The 9,666-nt window shown below is 37.6% G+C and overlaps 1 protein-coding gene and 1 pseudogene across 1 annotated transcript in view; one reads left to right on the forward strand and one right to left on the reverse strand.

Annotated features, from left to right (window-relative positions):
• The window catches only part of TSNAX (translin associated factor X), a 54,069-nt gene that overhangs the window by 27,104 nt on the left and 17,299 nt on the right, over nucleotides 1-9,666 (forward strand). The gene's annotated exons all lie outside the window — the stretch shown is intronic.
• On the reverse strand, nucleotides 6,946-7,068 carry LOC115872401 (annotated as a pseudogene).

The following is a 9,666-nucleotide window of genomic DNA, read 5'->3' on the forward strand; positions in this document are numbered from 1 at the left end:
CATGTCATGTCTCATAATGGGGCCGGCCATGTGGTCACCCTTTTACTTTTATATAGTAGAACTTGGTAGGGTTTTCAGGGCTGTGACCTTTCATAAGTTTACCACACCTCCCGAGACCCTTCTGGGTGGGTTCAGACAAACTTTTTTTTTCCCCAACTAAATTGAAGATTTAACCATTTGCACCACCTTGAGTAATACAAAGCAGAGCTACAATGAGATAATTTTCATGTACACCAGCAGGACTAAATTACAAAGGTTAAAAAATATTTGGCAGTATTTCAGCTAAACGTATGCCTGCCCTACAGTCTAGCAATAGTTTCTTAGTGTATGTATCAAACAGAAGTTAGTCCATTAAAAAGCATGGGCAGGAAAGCTTACAACAGCGAGAATTGTACTATTAAAATTTTTTTTTTCAAATATCTTTCAGTAGGAGAATGGATAAGTAAATTGTGGTATAGTTTTGCAACTCAGCACATAAAAACAAAATATAATGTGTACAGTAGAATATTACATAGCAGTAAAAGAACATGCACCATAGAAATTGTGTGTCACAGACACGTGGATAAAGTAAACATGGATATTTTTAATTGGGGTGAAGCAGAGTGAAAATGAAAATTACAGGGCAAAGCCTTGGAATGAGAGACTTGGTAAGAGGTGTGAGCTCTTGCAGAGCCTGGTAGAGGAGATGGAACTACACACATTAAAAGAGGCATAGTAGACCTAGTTGTACTTTGTCATTATAACCGAGCTAGGAAGAACCCACTTTTAAGCATTGGATAGAATGGTAATAAAATAGGAACAATCTTTAGATTTTCCCACTTAACTATCATTTAGAATTGTTAAAAGCATTAGAGCCTGTTTTCGGACTTTATGATTTGTATGCTTTCTTTGAAGGTTGATTATTTCCCCATATGTCACTTTGCTTTAAGAAGTCTTTACAGGGAAATGTGGCTCTTTAACTGAAGCAATAAAGATTTTTTCTGTGTGTGTGCATGCACAAAGGGTAAAACCATCAAATAAAGATGCTTCTAGACTTAAATATTTGCTCACAGATTCTTTATTTGATAAAATAAATTATTTATAATTAGATTAGGATTAACAATATGATGCTTATGAATAGCTTGCTGCTTGTAATTGTTAAATGCTTCTTTTGGTGTTACTCCAAATAGTTGTTCTTTTGACTTGAAGATAAAACAATTCTGGCATTGAACTAAAGGAGTTCTATGCTTTTCCTCATTAAGAATAGTGCGAATGGCACGCAGAGCAGTTCCCTAAGGGATGCTTGTGTGCGCTTAAACATTGAGTATCCTACTAATAACTGAACAACAACAAAAAGTTAGGTCTGTTTTGTACACATTTCTTATCAGTGCACATTGCACACTGTCCCAAGGGATGGTTAAACAAACAAATGAATAATTAGTTCCTTGCAATAAATCACTTGAAAATTTTTAATGTCTTTTCATGGTTTTATTCTAATGTAGAAAAATTAAGTTTTGAAGGAGTAGGAATAGTGATACTTCCATCTCAAATAAAAAATTTTTTCTAAGAATATAATTGTTCTTGGTTTATATCTGTGATAATGATTAAAAATGTCATTGCATTTTGAGAGATTTTGGTATACAAAACTAAATTCAAGCTAGAATTGATATTTTGACTCTTGTAAAAAATGTGGGGACTTGGGAACAGTTAAGAATATTTTAAAGTCACTCTTACGTATGTTCATGGCCTCATTTCATATTTGCAATATCCTTACAACAATCACTTGCTGAAGAGGCCAGTCCCTAGACAGTGAAAGGGTTAACACTCAACTTGTAGCCAAAAGGCTTGGCAATTCTCAGAAGAAAGGGCTAATGACCTACTTCTTGAGAAAATCCTATGCTGCACAATTCTAGTCTGACTTACGTGGGACCACAGTGACATATGGCTTTAGATACTTTTATTACCACTCCACAATGGGGAAATTAAGGCTTACAGAATCTAAGTAACCTATCCAAAGTCATAAGCAAATGTGTGCTAAAGTCATAATGTATACTGCGACTTTACTACGTGGATTTAATTCCTGTTTAGAACCTGTTGTGTCTGGAAGAGTCAATTCTACCTCATAGACCTATAGGACAGTTGAACTACACATAGGATTTCGTAGGCTGTCATCTTTACAAACTAGCTTTTGTAAAATTTGTTATTGCTGAGAAGGTACACAGCAAAATACGCATCAATCCAACCATGTTTACTTGTATAGCTCAGTGACACTAAATACATTTTAAGTTGTGCAACTGTTTTCACCCTCTTTTGAGTTGTTCCTTCTCATTAATATAAACACTGTCGTCTCAGGCTCCTGTCTGTTGAACTGCTGTTGCCAATTTCATACCATATATAGATAATGAAAGATCATAATGCTCAAAGTAGACATTAATTGCTAGTTAAGTTAAGCTATTATTTTATTTAAAAATAACTTTGGGGGATCCTTTTGGTTTAAAGATTACCCCAGGGCAGTAGTTTCAGCTCATCTTCCCCTTATGGCTCCACATTAGAATTGGAAGTTCTATAATCAGCAGCCTTCTTTAAAACCTTTGTTTATGATAGATAATCTATGCTGTAATATTTATAGAAGTACATCATGGGGTCTTTTTTCCCTTGAAACAGCTGGTGAGTTTGAGCCATTGACCTTTCAGTTAAGAGCCAAGTGCTTTACTATTGAGTCATCAGAGCTTGTTTAGAACCTAACCCCTGAAAAGAGTATCTCTAGCTAACCACTTCTCTAATAGAATGGTTAGCAGAGATTAAAGTTTTCTTTGTAAATAGCCTATATTGCTGCTCCCACCCCACAATAGCACATAACATCTACCATATTGTGTACTACCCCTGTATGCTGTGTTTCTTTGTCTCTTCTCCACTGTCATGTGGACCTTCAATTTGTAAAACTTCCTTCATATATGCAGGATAGCAGGTGCTCAATAAATGTTGAATAAAGAACAAAAGTACTTGAAAAGGGCCTCCTTTTTTCCCCGTTGTTCAAGCATAGTCTTTATCTGATGATTTGCTTCTATGTTTTACTATTTTTGTCTTTTTTGTTTTTCTTTCCAAAAGCAAGCATGTTTGTAGTGGCTCCTAATTAACAGTGAAAACAGGAACAAGTTCTAAAGCTTAATGTAACATTTCTCAGTACAGAGAAATTCATTAGGTAGAAGCTCAGCACATTAGCGAAATTGAAAATGTCCATTGAAAAAAATGAAGATGTAAAGATCTATAAGTCTTTGGAATAATAGAAGAATTTAGCAAAGTGTGTTAGGTCAGGTTGAAGAGAGAAATCCGATGACACTCATATTTGTTTAAGAAAGCTTTATATCAAGAAGTAATTATATATCAAGAAAATATCCCAGCCCATTCCAACTCAAGTCCATATGTTTAATACTAGTCCATAAGGACCTCTTTAAACTCACACAACCACGTACAATGATGTAGAATGCAGGAATATCACAGGCCAGTTGTGCAAAGTCTTGTAGATCAATTGGCAGTGGAAGCATCACAGGCTCTGGCAGGTCTGTGAGTGACTCACCAGCAGGAAGGTAAAGGCAGAGAAAGTAGGGGAGGTTCCCAGGGCCCTCGTCCTTATGAGAGGGCCATGCCCACAGGAGTCACTGATTAACAGGTCGATACCACCCTACACTTTTATCTATATTCAGGTTGACATGAAATTATGTAATTACCACACAAAGTAAGAGATTACATTTAAAAATGAAACCTACCTCTTTATTAAAGAGATTAGAAGCTTCAGAGTTGTGGGTTAGTTAAGATAAAGCTAATTACTAAAACATACACTTCAATCACAGGGCTCCACCTAACTGCAGGGCCGAATGGGTTATATGGGAGTACATCAAAAAGATACTGCTATAAAAATCACTTTATTGGATGAAAAATATCAAAAAGCCACTGTTTCACAGCATATCCTTCATCTAGTTCTCTACACGTTTGAATGCAGTGTTTTTATCTCGCTAACCCATCCCTGAAGGAATTCCTACTCTTTGATTTATATTATGTCAAAATGACTCTTTATGCATCCTTGAGGGATGCTCCTTTTTAATGTACTTTGAATTTGAGGAACACACAAAATTCTGAAGAAACAAGATCAGGGCTGTAGGGTAAACGAGGTAAGACTTTCCAGTGAAATTCTCACAGGGCAGCCCTTGTTACCCTTGAAGAACGAACAGGTGCACTGACAGGATGGGGAAATTTTTTTGCTCCCCTCAGCGCCACTTCCCTGGCTTTTTTTTTAACCAATGTAGTTTTCAGTTTTCTTAAAATTTCTTCATAATAAGACACCATGATTGACCTATGTCCTTAAAAAATTGATAAAGGTGACTTAAGAACCCCCTAAAACAGTCACTATAGCTGTCTGAGCTGACCTCTAAACTTTGAGTATAATTGGCTTAGTGGAACCTCTTGGAAGCCACTGATTTGATTGTACCTTTTCTCTGAATTTACTGTAATAAGATTGTTCTTGTTTTGATAGGTGCCATCGAGTCTGTTCCAACACTTAGCGGTGACCCCATGAACAGCAAAAGAAAACACTTGCCTGGTCCTGTGTCCCATCCTCACAGTTGTTCCTAGGCCAGAACCCATTGCTTTATCACTGTGTCAGTGCTTCTTGTTGAGGGCTTTGCTCATTGTTTGCTTCCCCTCCACTTTATCAAACATGATGTTTAAGCCGAGTGAATTACTGAAAAAACTTGTCTGCAGACATATTTAAATGCTTCCTTTGGAATAAATCTGTGCATTTATAGACTAAAACCATAGTAGCAATATTTTTTACTTGCCCTCATATTTTATCTACTTTGCTTTTTCTGTTTACTCATGATAGGTAGTAAAGTAAGTAATGCTTTAAAGCATAACAGTAAGACTTTTTAAAAATTTCAATTAACAAATCTATACAGCTGGTTTAAGACTCATCCTTTCTTTAGTTTTCCGTGTACTGTATATGAAAAGTAGATGTAGTTTAAATTTGCATTTAAATGTGAGGTGACTGAGTAAACTTGAGAAAAACTCACGCATCAAGCTGAAATATTGAAAATTTCTCTGAGCAAAATACAGAATGATTTAGGAAACATTAAGAGAAGATGGAAAGAACATACAGCCACCGTACCTAAAAGAACTAGTCAACATTCAACCATTTCAAGAAGTAGTATAAGATTGAGAACTAATGATACTGAACCAGTGGTACTGTAGGTATTCGTAGAGGGGAAAGAAAGGCTCCAAGACTGATGGAATACCAAATGACTTGTTTTAACATGTCCAAAAATTTAGAAGACAGCTATCTGGCCAACTGAAAGAGAGATAAGTATTTGTACCCATTCTAAAGAAAGCTGATCCAACAGAACTCAGAAATTATAGAACAATATTTATATGGCATGAAAGTAAAATTTTGCTGAAGATGATAATCCAACAAAGGTTGCTGCAGTATAGTAACCAGGTAACTGCCAGAAAATTAGCCCAGATTCAAAAGAGGAGGTGGAACACAATATATCATCAGATATATCTTTGCTCAGAGCAGAGAATACCAGAATAATGTTTACTTTTGTTTTATTGACATGCAAAGGCATTCGACTCTATGGACCATAACAAACTATGGATAGTAGGGAGAAGAATGGGAATTCTAGAACACTACATTGTGCCCTGGTAGTTTAGTAATTTTAATTTACTCATTGGCTTACTAACCAAAAGGCCAGTAGTTCAAACCTACCAGCTCCAGAAGAGAAAGATGAGGCTTTTTAATCCCATAAAGAGAATTGAGGAAACCCATAGGGACAGTTGTACCCTTTCCTTTAGGGTTGCTGACTTGAAACAGAGTGTATGGCAGTGAGTGAGTGAGTTTCATTATGGTCATGTTGAACCTGTACATGGATGAAGAGGCAATTGTTTGAACAGAGGGAATACTTCCTACTTTAACAATTGGAAAGGAAAAAAAAATTAGGAAAGGTGTGTGTCAGGGTTGTATCCTCTCACTATGCTTGTTCAGCCTATCTGCGAGCAGATAATCCCAGGACCTGGATTATATGAGGAGGAACATGGATGGCATCAGGTTTGGCAGAAGGCTTATTAATAACCTGTGATAAGCAGATGACACTGATTTGGTGACACTCTTTGTTGAAAGTGAAGAAGACTAGATATACTTGCTGATGAAAATCAAGAACTGCAGCCTTCAGTCACTTTGGGGACTAAGGTGTGCCTGACGCACGCCGTGTTTTCAATTGCTTTATATGTATGTGAATTTGGACATTGAATAAGGAAGACTGAAGAAGAACTGATGCATTTAAATTGTGGTGCTACTTAGTATTGCAAGTACAGTGGACTGCCCAAAGAACAAATCAGTCTTGGAAGAGGTACAACTCAAATGTTCCTTGGAAGGAAGGATGACAAGACTTCACCTCATACACTTCAGACATTATTGAGAGACCAGTCTGAGAAAAGGACATCATGCTCAGTAAAGTAGAAGAAAGAGGAAAGCCCTCGACAAGAGAGACTGACACAGTGGACACGATGGGCTCAAACGTAACAGTGGTAAGAATGGCATAGAACCAGCCAGTGCAGAGAGGGGGAACCAAGGTGATGGGGCCTAACAGCAATATTTCTTATGAGGGAACTTCTAAAAGTTTGTGAAGAAAAATACTATTTCAGTTCCATATTTCTGGGAACTTTTGAAGCCTATTCATACTATAAAGTTCTGTGTTAAATACTATGAGCACAAGAATATAATTTTCTGGCTTAGAAAACTCAGTCAGTGTCGGAATTTTCTTTATAGATAAATGTCTAGTAGGAAAGTTAAGACAATTTATATGAAAGAGTTGCAGCTCAACCAGTACATCTTTAAATATCCTGTTTTCTGACATCCTTTTTCAGAAAGTGTTGGGGATCTTGAGAAATGAGATCTATCAAGGATGAGACTACAGAAAAAACACTGACATGCACTTTGAATACAAATTGCATGTAAAGTTCTTTTTTTTTTTAAACCTCTCCACGGAAATCTTTAGTAAAAGGCGAAAGATTTATATGATCTGAGAGAAACCAGAGTATTATAAAGTTCTTTCTTATATATTTGAGTGTCATTGATTTTGTTTCTCTACACAACCCAACCTAACACAATTTCGTACTGAGAAAGTGGGGTTCTAGAGAAATAAGTCATAGGATGGAGGTTGGATGCATGCCTAACCTCTGCTTTATGGCTATTAGGTAGTGTTGGCTTTTCCTTCTTTTTTCAATAACCAGAGGTCAGATATGGCCATGCAGTTTACTTAGTTGGTTTCCAGGAAGGGTGTGGAAAGTGAAACTTGATTCTTAGAAACGCTTTTGGTTATTCCTATCTGAAGGGGCTGCAAGGAGTGTAATTGATGTTAAGTTACAGCTCAGGTAAGAAAAGCAGCTTTCCAACAAGCTGCCCCCAAGCCAAAAACCATGCTACTTAGAGAAAATGAATGATAGAAGGCTAGGCCTTCGAATAGATCCTACCAGTAGCTTAGAGCTATCGGTAGTGTGAATTCGGAATTTGATAGTCTAACAGAACTTTGAACTTGGGTGATTTAAAAACAATTGTGCTTAGGATATGACTGTACTAGGATTATATTGATTTCTCCTACCTAGTGTTATTGACAAAATATGTGAAAGAAAGAAATATTAGAGATGATTATTAGAGAGCCTGCCAGCCAGCTTGCCTTCACCCTTTACCATTAAATTTATTAAAAGGGGCATTAGGAAAGGTAAGCCTCATCCAGTGCTGAGTGTCAGGATATTTGCATTTGAAAAGATAATTAGAACTGTACGGGGTGGGGGTGACTGGCCTTTTGAATTTTGAACAAGCATTTACCTGTAAATATGCCTAGGCCAGAAAAGTCTGCCCATCAGGACCACTCCACAACCATACCACCAGGACTGAAAGGGCTGACAGGCAGCCTGGAATGGTCTCTAGGTGACCACCTGGATTCACTTGTTGAGTAAAATTCATCAATGGAGAGTCAGGTTTAGTCTGGCCACTGACATCCTTGGACTTGGTCTACAGCAGCAGTTCTCAACCTGTGGATCGCGACCCCTTTGGGTGTTGAATGACCCTTTCACAGGGATTGCCTAAGACCACCGGAAAACACAACTATTTCACAATATATAATTACATATTGTTTCGTGTTTAATCACTATGCTTTAATTATGTTCAATTTGTAACAATGAAATGCACCCTGCATACCAGATATTTACATTATAATTCATAACAGTAGCAAATTACTGTTATGAAATAGCAACGAAAATAATTTTATGGTTGGGTGTCACCACAACATGAGGAACTGTATTAAAGGGTCACGGCATTAGGAAGCTTCAGAACCACTGGTCTACAGGGACTAGAGAGGAGAGGTGAGAACAAAGAGTTGTATGAAACCTGACATGACCTAACCTGAGGGGGCTGAAGTTGCTGAGAATATATGAGTGGGCAGTGGTCTGATGGATGGAGTTATGTGTGAAGCGCCTGAACTTATTATGACCCATTGACCTAGTTGGAATGACTAGACCTGAGTGGACCAGAACCCGTGTATATGAAGGGGAAGATGTTTGACCCTGTGAACTGAGGTACATCGCTTGCTAATTTGTTTTTGTTAGTCTGCTCTAGATCTGACTTTGCTTGTGTATGCAGACCCACAAGTTTTCAACTGGAATGCAGATTTCTTCATATCAAAGAGGATTCTTGTCTCCTTGAAGTACTGAGTTGATAGGAATGGGCAATTTAGAAATTAGATAACCAAAAGGGAGGGGAATGAAGGCATGAAAAAGCTGGCTCATAAACTTTCATGGTTGTCTAGTCTTAAATAAGAGAAACAAGGAAGGGTTCTAGTGGATCAAGAGAAGAGAGTAGGGGGAAGTGCTGAGAAGATTGTGGGATTCAGGTGTTGATGAGATTGTGGGATTCAACCTACTGCCACAGGTTTTAAGTCAACTTGAACTTAAGTGTAGAGGTAGAATTCAACCTATCATTTAATGAAACATACCTCTTGGGGATGTGGGCTTTTAGTAAGAGAGACACTATAAGCTTCTCTCTACTTTGCTCTTTCTCTTGCTGCCTGCTAGGATTCTGTTTCCAGGGGACCACAGGCACTGTGCTTACAAGGAGGTTCCCAAAGAAAATTGGAATAAGGCTCTACAGAGAAGAGCTTTCTTATGAGTGTCAAGCAACTCACTCTGAGTTAGTGCTCTCAGTGGTGTCACCTGGGAAGGTTCTCTTGTTGTAGTGAATTTTTTTTTATAAAAGCAGTTTCAGTCAAACCTCGATTTTTGTCATGGTTGATTTAAGAGAACGGTGGGAAGCTGTGAAATATTTTTTCCTACTTGGGAAAAAATTCCACCAAAACTGTTGTGATGTTGAACATAGGTTACAGGACAGCACTATGGGAAAAACTCAAGTGTATGAATGGTTTTCTTGTTTCAAAAAAGGTGAAATATCGATTGACGATAAACCTCATTCTGGACATCCGTCATCCTTCCAAATGGACAAAAATGTTGACTGTTAATCAAGCTTTCTATTGAAAGTTTCTGAAAAGATAGGGCAACAGTTTGTGACCAAAAAGGCCTGATTTGTGGCAGATGGGGGACTAGTTTTGTCACCACGACAATGCCCCTGCTCACACAGCCATCTCA

Source organism: Echinops telfairi, unplaced genomic scaffold (assembly GCF_000313985.2).
Source record: "Echinops telfairi isolate 266 unplaced genomic scaffold, ASM31398v2 ScPeMD7_7424;HRSCAF=8462, whole genome shotgun sequence".
In the NCBI taxonomy this organism is placed as follows: Eukaryota; Metazoa; Chordata; class Mammalia; order Afrosoricida; family Tenrecidae; genus Echinops; species Echinops telfairi.